Source organism: Narcine bancroftii, chromosome 7, assembly GCF_036971445.1.
Source record: "Narcine bancroftii isolate sNarBan1 chromosome 7, sNarBan1.hap1, whole genome shotgun sequence".
NCBI lineage: Eukaryota > Metazoa > Chordata > Chondrichthyes > Torpediniformes > Narcinidae > Narcine > Narcine bancroftii.
This window is the reverse complement of record NC_091475.1, coordinates 177,610,968-177,635,887: the sequence shown is the minus strand read 5'-3', so window position 1 is coordinate 177,635,887 and position 24,920 is coordinate 177,610,968. Positions and strand designations below refer to the sequence as shown.

Genomic DNA, 24,920 nt, shown 5'->3' with positions numbered 1-24,920 from the left:
GCCGCCGTCTACCCTTCGCCCGGACCGGGGCCGGGGCCGCCGCTGCTCTCCCTGTGCCCGGACTGGGGCCGCCGCCTCCCCCTTGCTCCTGCCCGTATCGGGGCCGCCGCCGTCTACCCTTCGCCCGGACCGGGGCCGGGGCCGCCGCTGCTCTCCCTGTGCCCGGACTGGGGCCGCCGCCTCCCCCTTGCTCCTGCCCGTATCGGGGCCTCCGCCGTCTACCCTTCGCCCGGACCGGGGCCGGGGCCGCCGCTGCTCTCCCTGTGCCCGGACTGGGGCCGCCGCCTCCCCCTTGCTCCTGCCCGTATCGGGGCCGCCGCCGTCTACCCTTCGCCCGGACCGGGGCCGGGGCCGCCGCTGCTCTCCCTGTGCCCGGACTGGGGCCGCCGCCTCCCCCTTGCTCCTGCCCGTATCGGGGCAATGATAAAGTGTCAGATATACTCAGAATTTTGGAATTTGCTCAATATATATGCACCTAATGAGGATGATCAAAAGTTTATGCAGGATATTTTTTTGAAGACACACAAGGAAATATATTGATAGGAGGGGATTTTAACCTTAATTTGGACCCAATGTTAGGTAAAACTGGACAAAAGACAAGTAAAAAGAATAAACTAGCCAAATTTATGGTTAAACCAATGCAGGAAATTAAACTCTCAACACCCAAGAGAGAAGGAATTTTCATATTATTCGAGTAGTCACAAAACTTACTCAAGGATTGATATGTTTTTGTTGTCAGCCAATATTCAAGGGAGAGTTAGAAAAATTGAGTATAAAGCTAGACTACTATCAGATCATTCACCCCTATTATTAGCAATAGAACTGGAGGTCATCCCACCAAGAACAAATAGATGGAGGTTAAACTCCATGCTACTTAAAAGACAGAAGTTTAGGGAGTTTATTGAACGCCAAATTAAAACATATTTTGAAATAAACACAGGATCAGTGAAAGACAAATTTATATTATGGGACACAATGAAAGCCTTCATTAGAGGGCAGATAATAAGTTATGTGACTAAGATGAAAAAGGATTACAATCTGGAAATAGAGCAGTTGGAAAGGGAGATAGTAAGTACAAAAAAGGAATTAGTAAAAAGGGGTGATATAATGAAAAGGAGAGAATTGGCAGACAAAAAAATTAAATACGAAACATTACAAACGTACAAGGTGGAGAAAAACATAATGAAAACAAAGCAAAAGTATTATGAACTGGGAGAAAAAACACAAAATATTAGCCTGACAACTTAAAACAGAACAAGCTAAAAGAACGATACTGGCATTAAGGAATAAGGACAAACAAATTACATATAATCCAACAGAGATTAATGAAAATTTTAAGAAATTTTATGAACAATTGTATCAAATTGAGAACGAGGGGAAAGATGATAAAATAGAGGAATTTTTAGCTAAAATTGAACTGCCGAAATTGCAATAAGAGGAACAAAACAAACTAATAAAACCATTTGAAATAGAGGAAGTACAGGATATATTAAAAAAGCTGCCGAACAATAAAACGCCTGGAGAGGATGGATTTCCAATGGAATTCTATAAAACATTTAAAGAGTTATTAATTCCTCTCTCCTGGAAGTAATGAACCAGATAGTAGAAACACAAAACTTGCCAAATTCATGTTTTTTCTTTGGCTTGGCTTCGCGGACGAAGATTTATGGAGGGGGTAAAAAGTCCACGTCAGCTGCAGGCTCGTTTGTGGCTGACCAGTCCGATGCGGGACAGGCAGACACGATTGCAGCGGTTGCAAGGGAAAATTGGTTGGTTGGGGTTGGGTGTTGGGTTTTTCCTCCTTTGCCTTTTGTCAGTGAGGTGGGCTCTGCGGTCTTCTTCAAAGGAGGCTGCTGCCCGCCAAACTGTGAGGCGCCAAGATGCACGGTTTGAGGCGTTATCAGCCCACTGGCGGTGGTCAATGTGGCAGGCACCAAGAGATTTCTTTAGGCAGTCCTTGTACCTTTTCTTTGGTGCACCTCTGTCACGGTGGCCAGTGGAGAGCTCGCCATATAATACGATCTTGGGAAGGCGATGGTCCTCCATTCTGGAGACGTGACCCATCCAGCGCAGCTGGATCTTCAGCAGCGTGGACTCGATGCTGTCAACCTCTGCCATCTCGAGTACCTCGACGTTAGGGGTGTGAGCGCTCCAATGGATGTTGAGGATGGAGCGGAGACAACGCTGGTGGAAGCGTTCTAGGAGCCGTAGGTGGTGCCGGTAGAGGACCCATGATTCGGAGCCGAACAGGAGTGTGGGTATGACAACGGCTCTGTATACGCTTATCTTTGTGAGGTTTTTCAGTTGGTTGTTTTTCCAGACTCTTTTGTGTAGTCTTCCAAAGGCGCTATTTGCCTTGGCGAGTCTGTTGTCTATCTCATTGTCGATCCTTGCATCTGATGAAATGGTGCAGCCGAGATAGGTAAACTGGTTGACCGTTTTGAGTTTTGTGTGCCCGATGGAGATGTGGGGGGGCTGGTAGTCATGGTGGGGAGCTGGCTGATGGAGGACCTCAGTTTTCTTCAGGCTGACTTCCAGGCCAAACATTTTGGCAGTTTCCGCAAAGCAGGACGTCAAGCGCTGAAGAGCTGGCTCTGAATGGGCAACTAAAGCGGCATCATCTGCAAAGAGTAGTTCACGGACAAGTTTCTCTTGTGTCTTGGTGTGAGCTTGCAGGCGCCTCAGATTGAAGAGACTGCCATCCGTGCGGTACCGGATGTAAACAGCGTCTTCATTGTTGGGGTCTTTCATGGCTTGGTTCAGCATCATGCTGAAGAAGATTGAAAAGAGGGTTGGTGCGAGAACACAGCCTTGCTTCACGCCATTGTTAATGGAGAAGGGTTCAGAGAGCTCATTGCTGTATCTGACCCGACCTTGTTGGTTTTCGTGCAGTTGGATAATCATGTTGAGGAACTTTGGGGGACATCCGATGCGCTCTAGTATTTGCCAAAGCCCTTTCCTGCTCACGGTGTCGAAGGCTTTGGTGAGGTCAACAAAGGTGATGTAGAGTCCTTTGTTTTGTTCTCTGCAAATTCATGTAAGACAGCAATAATTACAGTAATACCAAAGACGGGGAAGGATCCATTAACACCAGCATCATATAACCAATATCTCTACTTAACTCAGATTATGGGATAATAGCAAAATTATTAGCAAACAGATTGGCTGATTATGTACCTAAAATAGTAAAACAAGATCAAACTGGATTTATTAAGAAAAGACGAACAGCAGACAATGTCTACAAACTTATTAATCTAATCCACGCAGTTCGAGGAAATAAGAAACCAACAGTGGTTGTTGCTCTACACGCAGAAAAAGCCTTTGACAGAGTAGAGTGGAATTATTTATTTAAAGTATTACAGAAGTTCAATCTACCAGAAAAATATATAAATTGGATTAAAGCATTGTATAATGGACTGTTGATTAAGGTAACAGTAAATGGATAATGTATCGAGTCACTTTAAATTAAGTAGGTCAACTAGACAGGGATGTCCACTATCCCCCTCATTGTTTGCCTTAGCAATAGAACCTTTGGCAGAACTGATAAGAATAGAAAATAAAATAAAAAGGATAAAAATAAAGGAGAAGGAATATAAAATCAGATTATTTGCAGATGACATCATAGTATACCTAACAGAACCAGAGGTATCAGTAAAAGAATTACATAAGAAATTGAAGGAATATGGAGAAATATCGGGGTACAAGATCAACACAAATAAAAGTGAAGTGATGCCAATGAGTAACGCAGACTATACAGTATTTAAAAAAGAATCACCATTTAAATGGGAAGTCTAGGGATCAGGTTAGATAATAACTTAAGCCACTTGTACAAACTAAATTATCAACCACTAATAAAGAAATTGCAGGAAGACTTAGAACATTGGAAAGAATTACCGCTAATGTTGATAGGGCAGGTAAACTCCATTAAAATGAATGTGTTCCCAAGGATACAATACTTATTTCAAAGATTACCAATTCCTTTAACAGAAAAATTCTTTAAGGAACTAAAGAGAATAATAAGGAAATTCTTGTGGAAAAGGAGGAATCCAAGGGTAGTGTTAGATAAATTAACAGAGGTATAATCAAGGTCATTTACAGTTACTAAATTTTAGAAATTATTATAGAGCTGCACAATTGAGGTATTTATCAGATTTTTACCAGACCAGACTGGACTAAGATAGAACTAGATAAAATAGGGGAAAAGTTAAGGGAACATATACTTTATGAAAAGCTGGTGCAATATAAAAACTCACCAGTACTTAATACATGGAAGAAGATCCACTTAGAAAGGAAAAAAATGAATGATCAAATACCAAAATTACTATTGACGCAAAATCCGCTAATCACTTTTACAATAGACAACCTTTCCTTTAGAGAATGGAAGAGAAAAGGAATCAAAAGAATAGAAAACTGTTTTTTGGGAAATAATTTATTAACATTTGAATAGTTGATATATAAATATGGAATAACTCATGGTACAATGTGTGCATATCATCAATTGAAAGCTTATTTAAAGGATAAATTGGGAAACAGCTTGAGATTACCCGAAGGAAGCAGCTTTGAATATGTGATTACAGACACAATGATAATCAAAAGATTTATAACCAACATGTACATTAAGCTGAAGTTAAGGAAAATGAAATAAACTATAAACCTAAGCAGAAGTGGGAAAAGGATCTAAACATAAAGATAAAAAATGAAGTATAGGAAAAGTTATGTTCTGGAACTATGAAGAATACAATAAAGACAAGGTTATGCATGATACAGTATAATTGGTTACATGGGCTATATATCATGTCCCAAAAGTTAAATAACTGGGATCCAACATTATCAGAAAAATGTTTCCGCTGTAAGAAGGAAACAGGAACAACAGTACATGCAATTTGGGCATGGGAGAAAGTGAAAAAGTTTTGGGAAGATCTAAATCAGGTATTAAATAAAATCACAAAAAGCAACATACCAAAAAATCCAGAGATCTTTCTTCTAAGTAATATAAGAAGTAAAGAATTAGGCCTCAAACTGGATGAAGCACAAAAAAGATTTATTATGATACCCTCAACTGTAGCAAAAAAAATGTATAATGTCAACTTGGAAATCAGAAGAGACCCTGTGAGTACAGCAATGGTACATAGAAATGAATGAATGTATTCCATTGGAAAAAATAACATACAATTTAAAAAATAAAGTCACATTATTTGAACAAAATTTGGAACCAAACATAGAACATATTAGAGAGAGCTTGCCTATGACCTCCATCCCCTAAAATGAGAATGAAAATGATAAGAATACAAAACGACTAGATTCAGTGTGTAATAAATAGATGACACATTTTTCTTGTTTATTTTCCTTTGTGTGAAAATATTGTTTTATGGTTTTGTCTCCGCTCCATCCTCAACATTCATTGGAGCGACTTCATCTCCAACATCGAAGTACTCAAGATGGCAGAGGCCGACAGCATCGAATCCACGCTGTTGAAGATCCAACTGTGCTGGGTAGGTCACGTCTCCAGAATGGAGGACCATTGCCTTCCCAAGATCGTGTTATATGGCGAGCTCTCCACTGGCCACCGTGACAGAGGTGCACCAAAGAAGAGGTACAAGGACTGCCTAAAGAAATCTCTTGGTGCCTGCCACATTGACCACCGCCAGTGGGCTGATATCGCCTCAAACCGTGCATCTTGGCGCCTCACAGTTCGGCGGGCAGCAACCTCCTTTGAAGAAGACCGCAGAGCCTACCTCACTGACAAAACACAAAGGAGGAAAAACCCAACACCCAACCCCAACCAACCAACTTTCCCTTGCAACCGCTGCAACCGTGTCTGCCTGTCCTGCATCGGACTTGTCAGCCACAAACGAGCATGCAGCTGACGTGGACATTACCCCTCCATAAATCTTCGTCTGTGAAGCCAAACCAAAGAAGAATATGTTGAATATTTATGAGTTTTGGAAGGGGGTGGGTAGAGGGGAGGGAGAGAAAGGGAGGAAAAGAGGGGAGAAAAGACCACTGTGTAAATTTAATGAGATACATTTGTACATATTTTGGTTGCTATGGTTCACAGTGTGAAAAATGTTTTAAAAACAACATGAAAGCCCATAGAATCCAAAAGAAAGTGAGGTTAGATTTACAAATTGCCTTTTGTGGAGAAAGTAGAGGGTATTAGCTAATATTTATTGATTGGATAGCTGCGTACAATGACTATGATTGATAGCAAGTGTGATGTTTCATTTATTACAATAAAGAAACTTGGGTTCATTTTAAAACAACTAGATTTATTAACTAAACAACCAATACTAAGGACAGAACATACACATGCCAAATCTCATGTGGAGGCATCCATCTTGAATCTACCCAAGATGCAACATTCCTCAGACTCCTGGTGGTAGCGTTCTATAACAACATCCCCTTTCCTTCAGATGTTTAATCAAATGCGACACATTACTACAGTATTCTTTCAATTTAAATTTCAACACAAATGAAACATGAACATCAGCAGCACAAACCTTTAAGTGTGCAGTTCTTTTTCTTTAATTCCAAACACAATTTGATCATGGATCGTTGAATTTTGCAGCCATCCAAAATTGCATGTTCTTGTTTTTAATTTTAAGTCAGTTAAGAAAGTATCAAAGCTCTCTTCCTGCAGCTGTGTGTATGACCAAAGCACATACCTCTCGACTTAATTGGTGGAAAGAGAAATTTCCACCCCTCCCCCCAATGAGGAGAGGGTGTCTAAACTTGATAGGCTCATGGAAGCTGGAAATCTCAGCACATTTAAAAAGTATCTGGATTAAACTTGAACGAGACATAGTCTACAAGTACCTGTAAATGCCTGAAATCTAGAATATGGAATTAAACTAAACAACTCCTTTTTTGGCCCACATGGATGTGACAGGGTTGAATGGTCATCTTTCTCTGTTGCTATGTACCTATCAGGGGAGTTGGCATCTGGGTCAGGACACTTGCTGTTGAAACTCTCACCCCCAACCTTCATCTATAATCTCTGCAGAATTTCTTCATCATTCCTGTGAATCTCTGTCTCTTTCTGTTTCACTACATCAATAAGTCAAATCTATTAAATAACACTTCTGCGGAGTGCCAATGGAATGCTTTACTCTATTAAAATACAATACATGTGCAAATGTTTATTGTCATTAATTGTAGAGACTAAAATGAGTGCATTTTTAGAAGAGTAATGCATACATCAAGGAGCAAAGAACGTGACCACCAAAACCACCCATGTGCAATTTCCTCTAAATGATTAAGAATCGAGTAATGAAATGTTTGGCTAATCTGATATTTAGGATACTGTATGAAAACCTGAATCTGATAAATCTGAAGTCCTGCTAGATGGTCGGAATTATTTAGACTGCATCCAAAATATTTTGCAATCATAAAGGGGATATAAATAAGTATTAAAGAATTTATATTAGAAAATTAGGAATTGTAATATATTTCAAATTCTTGAAAAGCACCCATGGATTTAATGTGCTTGATAATCAAGTACCTGCTGTCCTGCAGAGGTATATACTTTAAATAGCATGCAAAATTATTGAAGAGAACTTCGTTTAAAATAACCTAAATACTACAAAACTCCAAGCTTGACAAGACGATAGTCTAGTGATAAAATAGTAAATCATTTTGATATTGTATTTGAAGTGTCTGAACATTACCTACTAGCTAATGGTTATACATTTTGAGGTGGTCTACACTTGAAAAACAGGAAGGTCAGGGGAGTGAGGTGATCACAGAAATTAGAAATGAAAGAGCACCTCCTATTTGGTGGGAATCCTATGGTTTTCTGCACAGGGCACACTCATTACGCATCTTGATCCAATGATTTTGAAATGATACCATCGGTTCTATATTATTAACGATGATGGATTTACTTTCTGATTTAAAGGGAAGATGTCATGCAAGGCAAAAGTGCTGCAGGACTTGAAGTATTTGTTTAAATTAACACTATTTTAATGTTCTAATTCCATGTTTAGAGGAAGAAACTATAATGCACTTCCTATTGTCAACAATGTTTTGGGGATTCTTGTCTTGAAAAGTAAACATTTTAAGAGATCTTTCGCTGAGGTAATATTTTGCCTCTCTTGAAATACCAAATGTTTTCTGAAGTCTGATCTGACAGGATTGCATGACAGGAGCACATATAGATTGATATAGTACAGGACAGACTGACCTCTCTGTTTTATTTCCAGCTTAAACTCGGTGTACGAAAACCTGAGCCAAAATGCTGATTTGTAAAAGCTACATCAAGTACTGTTAATTTATCTGTAAATGGTTGAATTAATGTTGAAAATGCATGTGGAATAAAAGCGCTAAGTCATTATGACAATAAATCTTTGGCCAAACTCATCCCACATCCTAGATTCACCAGGATGAACAAAGAAACACAAAAGCTACAGATGCTGGATTCTGGGTAGAAATGACTAAGCTTGAATAAGTGAAAAATTATTTTTTTACAAAGGGGAAATAAGCTGGGAAGTGACCCAAAGGTGAAATTACAAAAATTGGTATTCATTGCTAGGTTTACAGCTGTCCAAGAGGAATATGATGTGTTGTCTCATGCCTTCTGACCTGTACTCTATTGCTTCTGGGCCCATCCTCCAGCTTCTTTCTTCCTTTATATATGTAATTTCTCCTTTTCTAGCTAAGCTTTGATAAAAAGGGTTTTGACTTGTAATATTGACTGATTATTTCCTCTAGCAATTCTTTGTTTCATCAGAATGAAGCTCGGGTTACAAAAGTAATTATAAAGAGAGATGAGCAATACTGAGACACTTTCCCTCTTTTAAATCAGGTGGCAGATTTAATTGTAAAATAACATGAATTTTAAGTATAATATAATCTAATAACATTTAAAATATTTTCCAAAGACAACTGAAGACCTTGGTGCTGGAGCTAGAAAGAAGGAATGAGGTGCTCTATCCAAGGCAGGGTAGAATGGGGGAATAAAGAGCTTGCGGGATAACATTTCTGAAGACAGTGATGTTAATGCCAGGATTCAAGGCCCCAGTGCTGCAGAAAGTTCTATCAATTTATTTACATGAATATCCCACCTATCGCCGTCCAGGCATCAGCCACTCCACAACACGCCATAACCTCATCTCTCACCTACTAAGTAACATTACCACACCTAACACCCGCGTTCACTTCAGCATCACACTTGTAGCATAGCTACAAGGAACACTTTTATTCCTTGCAGCCCCTAAGGCCATTAGCTTCTCAAATATGACAGACAAATCACCCAAAACCATTACATGATGTCCTTGACCCACTTCCTCAAAATTATAGTAAAAGGCTATATGTAATTGGGATGATTAAACTCGCAAAACAAACTTTTCACTGCAGCTTGGTACATGTGGCCATAAATTTGAATGTTGTGTAGAGAAGGCTGCTCAGTGTTGGAATACGTAGTTAATCTTGAGTTTTTATTTCCATCATTGATATGCTATTGATAGCTCCAAAAGACTGGAAGTTACCTATTATTCCCATAAGATTGCACGTTCGCTTATGTTGCTGGCCCGATTCCAGGGTCCATACTGGAGGAGAGACTTGGGCATAACCACCTTTATTAGGGAATTCCAAGGAGGAGGAGTCACAGGGTTTGGTAACAGGGAGGCGGGCCAACCATACACACAAAGACAGTATAAATGGAGCAAATAGGATTTCCATGGTATCATCAGAATCGCAACCAATCCTCCCTCTCACATCCCATTTACACCTCCTCCAACTCTTTATATAAGGACTGAAAATATTCAGGCAACATCTGTGTAAGAGACAGATCAGAAACGCAATGCAGTGTTTTAAATTGCTTTTCTTTTCTCTTTATTTGATTTTAAGGTTTTCCTCTTGACATAAAAATTTCTACTTTTTTTTTTACTCAAGTAGGTCTGTTCAGAATTAACTTAGCACAGACTTTATGCCAAGCTTGGACCCTATCCTTCACAGCCTGAAACTGATGGCCAACTCCACTCATGCACTTTGGACCCAATTATCCCAATTATGAAGCAGTGTGCTGTTACCGCTTCCCCTCCCCCCCACCACTCCACCAGAGCATGAACAAAAATACTCCCAACAATGGGTGCTGTACCAGAAGTTCAGCTTAATGTCATGCACGATCAGATTGTTGAATATTTTGTTTTTGATTTTCAAAGACTCACAAATCCAAACACCATTTCTTTCAACAATAGTATGTTACATACAGAATCTATTTTTCTCCTACCCCTCTCCCCTCCCTCCCATATCCTAATATAACAAAGAAAAAATTATATAAATTAAACAAATAGAAATAACCAAATATCGGTAAAGTCACAAACCCTTACGGGAACTTAAGAAAAACCCAAAGAAACCTAAAATTAAAAAAGATAAGGAACAAAATGCAAGAGAACATCATCTGTGCCATGACCCACTTCATTGATCTCAATAATTTCACTATTGGCACAGATTGTTGCATATCCTTTATTCAGAAGGGGTTTAATTATATCTATGCACCAATGGTTGCAGATAGGGCTGCCACACCCTAATGAATGTGTCATATTTCCTCCTCAAGTATTACGTTATTTTGCTCCAGGGGAACACAACTCTAAATTTCCATATTTCAAAATATATTTAGTAGGGAGTCGGACTTCAACGTGATCGCTATACACTTCCTGGCTACTGACAAGGTGACCTTCAAACTGAATTTGGTATCTGGACAGTTTCAAACTCACATCCATAATGCTTCCTAGAAGGTACAATTTCAGATCTAGTGGAAAATCCACTTTCGTAATTTTTTTTCAGGATATCCCACTGTTCTTCCCAGAAGGATCTCACCCTTCTCAGCCAGGTTGAATGGATAAAGGTTCCTATCTCCACACCACATCTAAAGCACATTTCTGAAATTTCTGATTTAGATTTATGTAATTTTTGTGGTGTGAGGTGCAGTTGATATAGGAAATTGTATTGCACCAACCTGAACCTGGAATTAATAGCACGTTCAGATTGTTGACTTCATAGTTATGAGAGATTCCTAATGATAGCATTTTAGACAATATATTGTTTGTACATAAATTGAACAACAAAATGTGTATTTAAATAGCATTTCCCAGCATTTTCTTAATTTGTTCTGCCTCTATGTTTCACTGTGTGACCTTCTTTGATTATAATTAATAATGCTATTTTTCCTGATCAAGTTACTATAGGCAATGTTCACAAATTCATATTTTATTTCATTATAGCTTTATGGCTTATTCTTCTTAGATGTTTGAAAACAGTAGCTTGTTTCATGCTCTTTAAATGGATCTTGGTTTGTCATTTATCTATCGGGCTCCAAACAGAGTATTCTGTTTGCTCAAAAAGAAATTGCCATTTACAGGCCCAGCTCAACTCATTGACTTTCTCAAAACATGGTTTTATAGGACTGAGGAAATTGAGCAGGCTGTATACGGCAAACTGGTCTTGCCAGGCTGTAATCCAGCACCAAACTCATTGCTTTGCTCTAGTTGTAAAATACACACCCTGGAATATTATTATGCTTCTAACATGAGATTACTTTGGCAAAGCTGAAGACATTATGCCTTGCCCCAGCACATGCAAGAATAGACCTGATATATACGTAGAAATGGAATTGCAAGGAGAAGTCTTATTTTCTCTTTTCATTTTCTATTTCATGCTTTTGTATTTCAAATCCATTTCTATTATAGCTTCTGTTCTGTATTCTATGACATGAAGCTATATTTGAATAAATAATGGTGCAAAGTTTTTTTTAAGCTTGTAATTTGTAAAAAGAAAGTTACATTGTAAATCATGAAAGAGCAAAATTTTGGATGTTAGTTTCTGTTCCCTTCCATCTGTTATAGGAATTTACCACCATGGAATTAGTAGAAGTTGTAATACCATGTCAGCTTTGGACATATAAAGAGTAGTTACCATTGGTCTGAACATGGCGTGTGGTTTTGTATGCCTAGTCTGGAGCCTTTTGTTGTTCAATTTGTTGAAATCAAGCAAATTACACATTCTGAAGTTTTGAAATGACTTTGAGGACAAAGCAGGCCAACACACAGATGTCCAATTTACTGTCTCATGTTAAGTCTATGTTCAAAGGGTCTGTTCAAACGTGTTTCCTTTGGCAGCCATAGCGGTTTGTTTCCACTTTCAGCACTTCTGTTGTAACCTTGGGAGTGGATTTTAAAAAGGAAATTTGGCCTTGATCTTTACAGCAGGATGGGGAGGTAAAAGGGAGACAATCACTTTCTTAGATATTTAACTGGAATTAACATTGGGGCATAATTTAAACATTTCCTCCCAATTTTTAACTCTGCAGTCAGATTACAATAACAAAGAAAATTACTTTTAAAATAGAAAGCTGTACTACTGATATTATTATGGTATTGACTTATTTTAATTGGATGTGACCTAATATGAAATGTAGAACACTGATGTCTTCAGAGCTTTTGAAAAGGCACAGTTCAAATGACTCAGAATAATGTTCTGTTATAGATATGATGCAGGAGTATTTTGATGGTCAATAATGTGGAAAAGCAAAAACAAAATTGACTGATGATGGACACTATCTGCAGCTACAAAAAGCTTCCATCTGTTAATTTAGAAACAGTTGCATGGTTAACTATATTCTGACTACTGTAGGAGTTATCTCTGAGCTTTCACTTTATAGACGATAGATCACACTGGGCTACACAATACTAACAAAGATAGTATTAAAAACAACATACAATAAAACCCCTGTTATCTGGAATTCAATAAATCTTCAAAATAATTCACACAATGTAAAAAATATGAATTTAAAATTGTCATGCTTTTCTGTTAGTTCACCAATCCATCCAACACACAATCTCAAACAACCGGAAAATTCACTTATTCAGCATTTACTAATCCCCTTAAGTGCCAGATATGAAGGGTTTTACTGTTTTTGTGCCATTAATTTAGAAATTTTCAAGTCACTTCACTTAAAAATAAATGGACACGGTGCTGCATCAGGAGATACGGACCCCTTTTCATACCTCAGGACCACCTTTCAATGAAGGCAGATACACTCTTTGAAATTTGCCACCATTTTCATACATCATCACATTCTTTGGCTGTCATGGGGGGGGGGAAACTTTTTAAACTACCACCAATGCTTTCACCACCAAACACAATAAATCCACTGCAGGATAACTAATCCAATGTAAAAACACAAAGTTGGAGAAACTCAGCAGGTCAAGCAATGTCCTTTATATAGCAAAGGTAAAAAGATGTAACCGATGTATTGGGCTTGACCCCTTCATCAAGGGATGGGAAAATGTTGATTTACTTCTGACTACTGCCCAACTTGTATTACATTGTTTTACAACTGATCCAATGTTCCTATCTTTTCCAAGGAACACCACATTGAGAATCTAATTCTGTCAGCCATTTCTGTGGGGCAAATTGCCTTATTTTGATGCCCAACACCAGGATCCCAAATAGACACTCCAACATTTGTAATGACAAGTTACCATAAATACTCTGAAACAGTGGTTCTCAACCTTTTTCTTTCCACTCACATACCACTTTAAGTGTTCCCTATGCCATCAGTGCTCTGTGATTGTTTAAGGTGGTATGTGAGTGGGAAGGGAAGGTTTAGAATCACTGCTCTAGACCCAATAGTTACTGAAATATTTTGCTTGAGAAAAATTGTCATTGGACTATTTCTTTTGGAGTTATGAAACCATGGACGCAACGTGTCAATTAGGTACAGTTAAAACAGTGGTTTTCAAACTTTTTTCTTTCCACCAACAAATCTCATTTTGTAAAAGAAGTCACCCTCAGAGAATCTTGGGAATCTCTGGCCTGTGACCAGACAAAATGAGGAAGAATGTGCTGAAAATCTCATCCCTTTGTCAGGGTATCTAGGTATATTACCTGACAAACAAAATTTTGAAGCATCTCCTGGCCCACCTGCTGCAGAATCTGTGGATCCCTTCATGAGACGCCTTAGAATCTATAGAAATGGAGTAGAAGAAAGAAAATAGAAGACTGCAGAAGAAGGGAGAAGGTTAGGGCAGGTGACAGATTATTTCTTAAAGATGGAATGAGAGGAAGATAAATTGAGTGAAGAAGAACAACATCTTAATGGCCTAACCATAAATCAATCTCAGAAACTGCAGACAGTATTCACACACATCTTTGGTAGTAACCAACTGGAATATATCACTAGACAAACATTTTTATCACATTGCCCTCCTGATTTCAGCCCATCGTGGCTCCTTGTTATTTGGAACATAGGTGATTAGGAGATGTTGACTTCCCGACACCTTTTTGACAGGGACAGTTTGTAATTGAGAGGTGAAGATTTGAGATGTTGGGACTACACAGGGTAGGAGAAAAGATAGAAGAAGTTTTTATTCATATGAAGAAAACAGATAACCCCATATTAAAACATGTAATTCAGACATGGTTAAAAAAAATAATCAACGTATCAGAATAAAAGTGAGGATATCTCCTAAAGCGCCCTTGATCCAGAACAAATTACTACCTATGGCCCTGGATAATAAGATCCTGGCCACCTAGTGCCGGAAGGGGATCAAGTATATCAAGGATTGTTATGAGCAAGGGAAGCTTATGTCATTCGAACAGCAAAGGAATAAATATGATTTGTCTAATAAACTTTCTTCAGCTATCTTCAACTAAGATCTTTCTTAAGGGATCATTTGAGACAGTCTATGGCCCTGACCGTGTATAGTGACATGAAGATTCTAATTGGGAATATGCGTAAGTTGATTTCTATGTTATATCTTCTATTCCAAAGTGAAGGCCCAAAGCTGGGCTTACAAATTCGAGGGAAAGGTGGGAGATGGACTTGGGCACAACAATCCATGAGTGGTGCTGGTCAGACTTGTGTCTGGACTGCATGACAGCAGTGATTAATGCCAGGTACAGGTTGGTGCAATACAATTTCCTACATCAACTGTACCTCACACCACAAAAATTCTATAAATCTTAATCAGAAATTTCAGAAATGTGCTTTAGATGTGGTGTGAAGATTGGAACCTTTACCCATTCAACCTGGCAGTGTACAAGGATGAGATCCTTCTGGGAGGAACAGGGGGACATACTGAAAAAGATTTACCAAAGTGGATTTTCCACAGGATCCAGAATTGTACCTTCTGGGAAACATTATGGACATGAGTTTGAAACTGTCCAGATACCAAATTCAGTTTGTGAAGGTCGCCTTATCAGTAGCCAAGAAGTGTATAGCGGTCACATCGAAGTTCGACTCCCAACTAAATATATGATGGAATATGGAATTGCAGAGTTGTATTCCCCTGGAGAAAATCATGTACAATTTAAGGAGGAAATATGACACATTCATTAGGGTGTGGGAGCCCTATCTGCAACCATTGGTGCATAGATATAATTAAACGCCTTCTGAATAAAGGAAATGCAACAATCTGTGCCAATAGTGAAATGATTGAGATCAATGAAGTGGATGATGTTCTCTTGTATTTTGTTCCTTATCTTTTTTAATTTTAGGTTTCTTTAGATTTTTCTTAAGTTCCCGAAAGGGTTTGTGACTTTACCGATATTTGGTTCTTTTTATTTGTTTAATTTATATAATCTTTTCTTGGTTGTATTTGGATATGGGAGGGAGGAGAGAGGGGTATGAGAAAAATAGACTCTGTATATTACATTCTACTGTTGAAAGAAATGGTGTTTGTTTGGATTTGTGTGTCATTGAAAATCAAAAATAAAATATTTTTTAAAAAATGAGATTTTGGTTGATCTTTCAGTACTTAGTAATTTCTCCCATATAATTAGAAATTGTATATTTATTACATTGGTAATACAAGTCATGAATAAATATCCTTACATAATCATCTTACTTACTGAATGAAACTCTGATGTCTAATACTATCCAGGTTTTTCAGTGATGCATTATGACTCATTGATCAATGTTATAAGGATTTCTTGAGGTCTGTTACACACACATAGTGGTATCACCTTCCTTTCTTCTCTCTGGAAAGTTAATCACTAAACCACCTTACTATTGCATGTACAGAGAATATTGTGATATCTTATAATATTTTTCTGTGAATTAGTTTAAGAATAAATTTCTTTTCAATTCAGAAACAGTCCTAGTTTAATTGAAAATGAATAGAAATCTAGATTTGCTGCTCTTAAAAATTTGCTAGTCTGCATTTCAGTATCCAGACTTGAATCAATGAGTTTGACAGATATATGGCTCTAGACTTGAAGTGACTGCAGTATGTACAGTAGCCCTGGCCTCTGCAAATAAGAAAATATTAAATTTGATTGCTGGTATGTGGTTAATGATCTATTCTTGGCTGGTTTGCAAAAGCCTTATTTGCGATTAAAATTTAGTCAGCATGCTTATTTGTCAGAGATTCAGGAGGAATTTTGCTACTTTATAGACCCTTTTTAAGGCTACTGGTGGTGATAATTGTTCAGTCAGTTACACTGAGATGAAAGGATAATTTCTCTGTCAATTAATGTGAGTGATTGAGGCTGATTTTAGGCATAAAATTATATATAACTATCATTCAGTCAGTGGATTCTCTGGAGAAGTTACCCACTTTTACTGGGAGAAATTGCTGCAGGTTCTCACAATTGCTTCTACAATTGACTGTTGGATGAATAAATGATTTTGTTTGCTGGGAGTCGCATCTTCAATTCATTGGCTAAAGGTGTTCTCAATTAATATTAAAAAGCATTTTCCAACTTTAACATATGAAGCAATCACTGAAGTAAAGAAGAACTGGATTGGAGATACCTTTGGAAAACTGGATGAGTGGTAAAGGAAAGATGAAAAACAATCTCACATTTCTCCAAAATCAACATTTCCAACATTGGCTCCCTTTAATTTCAGCACGGATTCTAGGGATTTTTAGTCATGGAACATCAGATTATATTTATATAAATACTTCACTGTAATATTCTCTACTTCTCGATTCATTTGTATCTTAGTTGTCTTTACCTCCTTTATCCTCTTACTGCTATCAATCCCTTCCAAAATGTTCAATGCCATCTTTCAATTTTATAAACTCCAGATATATCGGACTAAAATAAATCACAAAAATCTGTAGACCCCATAGTTGAGTTTCTCCAGCAATTTGTGGTTTTACTAAGGTGTATAGGACTACTCATCCTTCATACAATAATCCCCTTCTTCCCAGCAGTCAATCTAATGAACCTGCTCCAGTACGTCCAATACAAATATATTTTCCCCAAATATGGAGGTCATAACTGTATGTACTCTAGGTATGCTATTATTGACACATTGTAAATTGAATTTTCCCTTCTTCAATACCCATTACCCTTACAAAAAAAAAGGCTAATGTCCCATTCGTCTTCCCAATTCAATCATTGAAGACATCTAAGTGAGGCACTGCCTCAAGAAGGCATCCAACATCATAAAACCCCATCATCCTGGTCACAATCTCTTTTCTGTTTCTCTCAGGAAAAAGATACTCTCCACCTCTAGGTTCAAGAACAGATTTTTTTCCAACAACTACCTATTTCTTGAACATCCCTTTACTACCCTAACCATAAACTATTCCAGGACCTCCAAAAGATATATGTATATCTTTAAATGCCCAGATATAATAATATCAATAATGTTGCAGTTAGTACAATGTTATTACAGTGCCAATGACCTGGTGCTGTCTGTAAGGAGTTCTCACCATCACCTGCAAGAGGTTTTCCTGGGTACTCCAGTTTCTTCCCATAATCCAAATGAATGAGATTGGTTGGTTATTTGGATGTATTCGGGCGGCATGGGTTTCATGGTGTGGAAGGACATTCTATTGTGTTGTATCATTAAAATATTTTTACAGTAGGGAAAATATTTAAATTTAATGTAATGTATACCTATGGAGTTGGGTTTTTTAAAATAAACTACCTGTTTGGCTGCAGCAGATATCAAGTAAGGATTTTGGCGCCAGTATACATTCTACTTGTGCATATGACATTAAACTTAATATGATTATCATCAATTACTTGCTAAACCTACTTCATTTTTTTCATGTCTGAGGTCTGCCAAATTCTTTTGTATGTTAAACTACAATCACAGCAATGCAGACTTTCTTGTTTAACAGACAAATAAAGAAAACAATGGTTTCTTTTTCATTGACTAACTTCCAGTACTCTCTTGTTTGAACTCCGACCTACTATTGTATCCTCCCTGAATGTGAACTCAGTTCTCTGTTGCCCATATCCTTGCTGACAAGATCCATGCTAGTTGATCTACATTGGACCCTGATGCATCAGTTTTAAAATTTTCATCCTTCATTTCAAGTTCTTCATTGCTGGGTCCCTCCGTGTCTCTATAATCTCTTCCGGCCCTCCAAGACTTTATTGCTTCTTTATCTTTGACCTACACTTCTTTCACACTACCATTGTCAGCAATGCCTTCTTTCTCCTAGGAGATAAACACTGAAATTTCCTTGTTAATTCTTTCCAGCATGCAATGTACTGTTCCACCTTTAAGTAGCTCCTTACAATTTACCTCTTTAACCAAACTTTTAGTTACCTGTGTAGCAACTGTGTCGCAGGGCGAAAAGAAGAAGGAGAAAATGATCAGACGTGGTCGAGTTGAGGTTCAGTAAAGTCGTTTACTCAAACAGTCACACGCAGCTTTTTAAAACCCATGTGTTCCAAATGATGTCATCGCATTGTGATGTCATGAGGTCACTCAGAACCTCCATTCGATTAAGCCTTCAGTGAGCCGCTACACCTGCTTGTGAGAGATGGGAAAATTGACCTAAAATTATGAACATGGAAGAAACTAAAGTTCATCAGTAAAATGGCTGAAACCAGTTCAAACAGGATAAGTTTGGGGCTTAGGATGCAGGAAAGCAGAGTCAGCACGATTAACATAAGAATCTTCTATCCTTTGTGACAAGACCATAGGACTAAGATAAGGAATGGTAAGGTACAATAGAATGTAGGAAGTTGAGGTAGTCTGGATCAGATAAGGGTCTCCTAGCCCTGGACAGAAGTACCAAGTCATACATTTCTAATTAGCTAACCATACACAGATTTATGCATATGAAATTAGCCAACCCTAGATAGAATGAGTCAACTCTGCATATCAAGAGACTGTAGCCCAGAGAATCAGGAAGGTGTGAATAAGGACAATGACATGAAGGGACACCGACAGGATACCCCCCCTGGTCCTCCAAGTGTACTGAAACTGCACGTAGGCAGGAAGAATTACCTATGCCAAACCCATCCAGGGGGCAGAAGAATGTAAGGGGGAGGGCATTCTGATACTGAAATTGACTGTATAAAAGTTGGGTGAGCCCCAGTATGTGTGTGTATTCCCAGGGTAAGGGGAAGCACCCAACTTTGCATTGTTGTAGTAATAAATGTTCTTTGTTCTCAATTTTTGTCTCGAGCAATTTCTTTAAAGGTACTTTAATTCCTAACAAATGGGGGCTCGTCCGGGATCACACTCCCTCCACTGACAGAGTACCCCGACGACGAGAGTAGGTGCACCCCGGCTGATTCAGCTGGACTCACGGGCGACGGGTGGCTGGTCAGTGGAAGAAGCGAGTGATATCCGAGAAGAGGCATTGAGAACAAACGGCGGAAGGACGCGCGCTAGAGCAGTACTGCCAGAACTCGGTAAGAGTATTTTACTTGTTCCTAAGTATGGGAATAGCGGGCAGTAGAGATGAGAGTCCTGACACAGGACGTGACCACCAGATAGCTACGTACAGCCCGCTTGGGATGATGTTATCTGAGTGGGGCACAGGAAAGACCCGCGGTAAAGACAAACTGACGACGGTCAGGTATTGTTGTAATGAATGGGTGGGATACCCGGTTAAAGGGAGCTCCGTGTACTGGCCAAAATTCGGATCCGAGGATGAATGGATGTGTGAAGCTTTGAACTCATGACTCTATCAAAACCAGCCAGACAATGTTGAGAGCAGGGAATATGCAGCCTGCTGGCTCAAGGGATCCATTGAACAGCTGGTTTTGAATGAGAAAGAATCCAGGGATAAGAGAGAGGAGGAACCTCTTGTCCCTGAATCACAGGGTTGGGATGTGTTACATTCCCTCCCTCCACCCTATGTTCCTCCTATGCCGGCTCCTATCTTTCCTTCCCCTCCTATGACCTACCCTTCTGCACCTTCCCCACCTCCCCCACCACTAGAGAAGAGAGAAGAGAGCAGGAGTGGTATGATAACTTGCTCACAAAGCACTCGATTACCACCTCTGTTGGCAGGAGAGAGAGGTAACTTTAATTCAGAACAGCGTGAGACTCTTCAGGAAGAAAGGGCAGAACCCTTTGATTCATTTCCCAGGGAGCAGGAACCCAGACCTAATAAGCTAGAAACCAATTGGATGAGACCACTGTGGGAAGTTCCCATGGGAGAGGGTCTCGGTTTCGTAAATGTGCCCCTGACCAGTACTGAAGTGTGTAACTTTAAGAAAGAACTGACCTCCCTGATAGAAGATCCCCAGGGATGTGCTGAACAGTTAGACCAATTTTTGGGACCATATATATATATACAATATGGGGGTATCGACATAGAATCCCCAGCAGGGGAACAATTGGTACTAACAGGTTTTGTTACCAACTCAGCCCCAGACATTAAGAGAAAATTACAAAAGACAGAAAATTGGCATGAGCAGGGAATAACCCAGCTTCTACAGATCACACAAAAAGCATTTGTCCAGACATCTGAGGATAAGCAGAAAGCAAAGGCTAACATTTTGATGCAAGCAGTTAAAGGAATAGTAGATGAGTAACATGAAAAAAAGGCAGGGACTGTGTGCCAGCTCCTGAATGTTGGGAGAAGTGCAGGGAGTGGGAGAGTAGAGACCAGAGATAATTTCATAAATCACGACTTCCCACTTCAGTCACTGACCAATATTGATTAAAATTCATGCTAAAAATTAAATGTCATAAATGATCGTTTTTCAATACTGTAGAATTAGCAAATTTAACTACCAGTTAATTCCAATTTATGAAATAAATTGTATTTAAATGTGATTTTGCACAGGGAGTACCTGATAGTTGAGTGATGTTATAACATTTGCAGGGAGAAATGTTTGCGCAAATAGGGTGAGTTCTATACATCTTAACTTTAAGTGTATGTGAGATAAAGAAAGGATCTGATGTGTAAAGTGGCTGGTTCAGCCAGTTGAAGCAGGAGTGTGCATGTCCCTTTAAGTGCACTGTGGCACTTGAAATTGAGGCTTCAGGCTCTTGTCTTGCAGTTAGAGGTATGGAGCCCTATCAAATACATTTCTTCTACACATTCAGCAGTCAAGGTCCGTGAGTTTAAAGATCACCCACCTCTGGAGAATAAAGATACCTCTGGGGATTCCTATGGGGATTCCTATAAGTTTAATCATTCATTTCTCTGGTGCATTTTCCTCTGGAGTGAAATTAATGCCTCAGCACAATTTCTCTGTATTGCCGCTGTTATTTAATTCATGGTAACTTTCCCCCATTCATCAGGTTTATATTTAAATCCGGTAGTGCGGAAGTTACATTGTAAATAATCACGGAGGTAAACCCTGCGCGACTGGATTCAGCTTAATGGAGAAATAAACCTGCGAACTGGTCTATGGTGCTGTGTGAGTACTACAATAGGTGGAATATGATTTAAATTGGTGGCATAGTTCAGAACAATTGGGTGCATAAGAATAATAATATCATTAAGAACTCACAGATCTTGTACCAGATGCTATTCAGTACATCTTGACTTAAGGACTGGAGAAATTGGCATGTTAGAATGAGATTGGCATGGTACCAATATTTCTTGATTCAATAATGACTCCACAAGCTCCAGGATTCATGCAGCAGAACTTTTAAGTGGAATATAATAGAAACTAGCCTGTACTTAAATTATTGTGTGTGCAATCTTCATAAGAACATCTTTTAACTTTTTTTTGGTGCCTGTTTTACAGACTGTTTTAAATAAGGCCAGCTCCTGTGAGCTGTGGCACAAGGCATTTTACTTAAGGCAGAACTAAAGGTTGAATATGTTTCAAGTTCTCTTGCAGGGGCTCTTGTGCTGCAATGTCTGTTATGTCCTCACTCTAACAAGTTGGAGGGTTGTGCCCCATACAGACAAGCAGCTCCAACTGCATTTTAATAAGGTCTAACATATTCAAAACCCATGCAAATATGGTTTGTGTTTCATTTTACAATTTTTACACTAACACAAAGGAAAGTCAGATTGTTATTCATTTTATTAAAATCTAGTGATTGGTTATATGTAAAAGCATGGCAAGAGGATCAACTAAAACCTGCCTGGGATGGTCCCTTCTGTGTACTTTTAATTACAGACACCGCAGTAAGAACAAGAGAGAAAGGCTGGACCCACATTCAAAGAATTAATGACAAAGTGCCATAATGTTACAATTTTATTCGTTTTTTTAATGGTTTATTCAGTTTTGTGTATTTTATTGCTGTTTTCAATGAGCTTTACATTTATCGTGGTTTATTCAGTTTTTGTGTATTTTATTGCTGTTTTCAATGAGCTTTACATTTATCGTGGTTTATTCAGTTTTGTGTATTTTATTGCTGTTTTCAATGAGCTTTACATTTATCGTGGTTTATTCAGTTTTTGTGTATTTTATTGCTGTTTTCAATGAGCTTTACATTTATCGTGGTTTATTCAGTTTTTGTGTATTTTATTGCTGTTTTCAATGAGCTTGACATTTATTGTGGTTTTATTCAGTTCTTCTTGCATTTTATTGCAGTTTTCAATGAGCTTTACATTTTTTGTGTTTTATTCAGTTCTTATTGTATTTTAATGAGCTTACATGTATTCTTCATTGTTGTTTACTAATTTCTTTGGAATATTGTTCGTTAATGTTTTAAGCCCCCCTGGAATAGGGGCAGCAGAGGTTACAATTCAGCTCCTTTAGAATGTAGACAGGGCATAGATTTGATGTATAGTCATAATGGGATATAAGGGATCCCAATACGGACCAGGGGAATTAAACAGCTTTAGTGGAGTACTCTCGATGTTTTAAGTACTTCTGGAGAAGGGGTAGCAGAGGTTACAGATTGTACTGTTTTACAGGCTAGAGAGGGCATAGAGGCAAGGTATTTAGAATACGGATCAGGGAAACACAGTGGGGATAGGCAGTCACACAGTGAGGCACCTGTGTACACAGACTAACCGCAAAACAAATAATGTACATTTCACACAAAGGGGGAAACTAACAAGCTAACCGCAAAACAAACAGACACTTCACACAACCACGAGACACATAATCCCCCACCTGGCTCTCTCTCTCTGATCATCCCTGAAGGGGAACACCTGTTTTCAGGGAGCTGCTGCTCATCTGGTGGTTATATAACGTGGAAAGGAGCGAAGTAGAGTGCAGGGTGTCAAAATCCTCACAAAGGACATGGTGGGACAAAGACAGACAGAATGGTAGTCAGGATTGTACATGTAGCAGAGAGAGAGAGAGAGTTGACACATATGCTAATGTACACAGACAGGCTGCAACTCACAAGTTCAATGATACATATGCTAATGTTAGCAGACAAGCTGCAACACACAGTTAAATCACAAGAAACGATCCCCCCCCAGCTTGGTCTCTTTTCATCACCCCATGAAAGGGAGCACCAGTTTCCAACAACGTGAGCTGCTTGACACTTTAATATCAGGCTCCAAACAGCCTTCGGAGATCGGTGGCCCTAGGGTTCGGGGCTGAAGAGGACATCAGATACTAGCCACAATCAAACGGAACCGCCTGACTACTGCTACTCGTTCGCTGCTGAAGGCAGCGCTTCTCATAGACTGCGACTCGTTCGCTGCTGAAGGCAGCGCTTCTCATAGACTGCGACTCGTTCGCTGCTGAAGGCAGCGCTTCTCATAGACTGCGACTCGTTCGCTGCTGAAGGCAGCGCTTCTCATAGACTGCGACTCGTTCGCTGCTGAAGGCAGCGCTTCTCATAGACTGCGACTCGTTCGCTGCTGAAGGCAGCGCTTCTCACAGACTTCGTCGGGACAACACTTACAAAGGTCGTGTGCTTCAAAGACACTGCTTCAATATTTCAACGTATGGGATGGACTAGACTTTTTACTGAGAACTGGAGCCTGATACTCCAAACCCTAATAAGCAGCTGGACTCACTCCCCTGACCTTCATGGTGCTCCCCTACCTAAAGACTTTACACAGACATTACTATTCGGTTATTGACCAGCTGGGTAAAACTACACCTTACACTTGAAAGATCAGTGTTACTGATCTAAAAGAAAAGTGAGGAGGGGGGGGGGGGGATCAGTCACACTGACACTAGTAACCAAAGATCAGTAACACTGATCATGGTGAAAGATCAGTATTACTGATCTAAAAGAAAAGTGAGGATTGTGAGAGATGGGAAAATTGACCTAAAATTATGAACATGGAAGAAACTAAAGTTCATCAGTAAAATGGCTGAAACCAGTTCAAACAGGATAAGTTTGGGGCTTAGGATGCAGGAAAGCAGAGTCAGCACGATTAACATAAGAATCTTCTATCCTTTGTGACAAGACCATAGGACTAAGATAAGGAATGGTAAGGTACAATAGAATGTAGGAAGTTGAGGTAGTCTGGATCAGATAAGGGTCTCCTAGCCCTGGACAGAAGTACCAAGTCATACATTTCTAATTAGCTAACCATACACAGATTTATGCATATGAAATTAGCCAACCCTAGATAGAATGAGTCAACTCTGCATATCAAGAGACTGTAGCCCAGAGAATCAGGAAGGTGTGAATAAGGACAATGACATGAAGGGACACCGACAGGATACCCCCCCTGGTCCTCCAAGTGTACTGAAACTGCACGTAGGCAGGAAGAATTACCTATGCCAAACCCATCCAGGGGGCAGAAGAATGTAAGGGGGAGGGCATTCTGATACTGAAATTGACTGTATAAAAGTTGGGTGAGCCCCAGTATGTGTGTGTATTCCCAGGG

At 39.2% G+C, this 24,920-nt stretch overlaps 1 protein-coding gene across 14 annotated transcripts in view; it reads right to left on the bottom strand.

Annotated features, from left to right (window-relative positions):
- wasf3b (WASP family member 3b) overlaps positions 1-24,920 on the bottom strand; it is a 246,852-nt gene that overhangs the window by 61,974 nt on the left and 159,958 nt on the right. For 9 of the 14 annotated variants that reach the window (XR_011342254.1, XR_011342250.1, XR_011342249.1 and 6 more), the window contains 2 exons: positions 18,515-18,718; positions 15,853-15,981 (listed from right to left, as the gene is read on the bottom strand). The exons of 1 other annotated variant lie outside the window; for it this stretch is intronic. The gene's annotated coding sequence lies outside the window, so the exon portion shown is untranslated. Of the gene's footprint in view, positions 1-15,852; positions 15,997-18,514; positions 18,719-24,920 lie in introns of all 14 variants that reach the window. 4 more of the 14 variants (XR_011342247.1, XR_011342248.1, XR_011342253.1 and 1 more) reach the window with 2 other exon arrangements.